We start from the raw sequence: 660 nt of genomic DNA, 5'->3' as shown, positions 1-660 counted from the left end.
CAGGGGGCCGGCATACAGGATGCCCCCTCCGCCGTCCCTCCCTCCCTCCCCCTCACCGTATACCCCTTCCAAATTACCCTCCCTCTTTCTTTCCCCGCGGGGGCCAGTTGGCGCTTTGGACGGTCGGCACCATTTCCTTGACTCATGCACATAGTCCTCTTCTCCTCCTCTTTCTGTCTGACTGTCTCCACTCCTTCCCCCTTCCTTAGGCCGAGTCTGGCGGCCTGCCCGAGGATGTGGCCTCGGCTATAGCGGATCTGAGGGCGGAGCAGCAGGCTCTGCAGGGGGAGCTGGACAAGCGGTGCGGAGTAGGGTGGACGGGGAAGGGGAAAAGGGTGAGGGATGGCAAGGGGTGGTGGGAACTCGGGGGTTGGGGTAGCATGGCATTTACGGCATATGCCTGAGTAATCCAGGCACCCTTCCCGCCCTGTACAGGTGCGGGCCTTATCCTCCTGCCCTTCATGCCCCAATCCACCTCTTTAAGGTTACTGTCGTATAACCCCCTCGCCAGTTCCTGCCCTCGGTTCGGGTCATGAAACACGCGCCTAGGGCTGACACGCCATCAGGATGTCCAGTCGGGTTCTGCCGCTCCGTCACCCCGCCTTTCCCCCTCCCCCACCCCACCCCTTGAAATGCGCTGCTTCCCCCCACCACCCCTAC

The sequence above is a fragment of the Volvox carteri genome (genome assembly GCF_000143455.1).
Source record: "Volvox carteri f. nagariensis unplaced genomic scaffold VOLCAscaffold_72, whole genome shotgun sequence".
Classification (NCBI taxonomy): domain Eukaryota; kingdom Viridiplantae; phylum Chlorophyta; class Chlorophyceae; order Chlamydomonadales; family Volvocaceae; genus Volvox; species Volvox carteri.
This window is presented reverse-complemented; position numbering follows the sequence as displayed.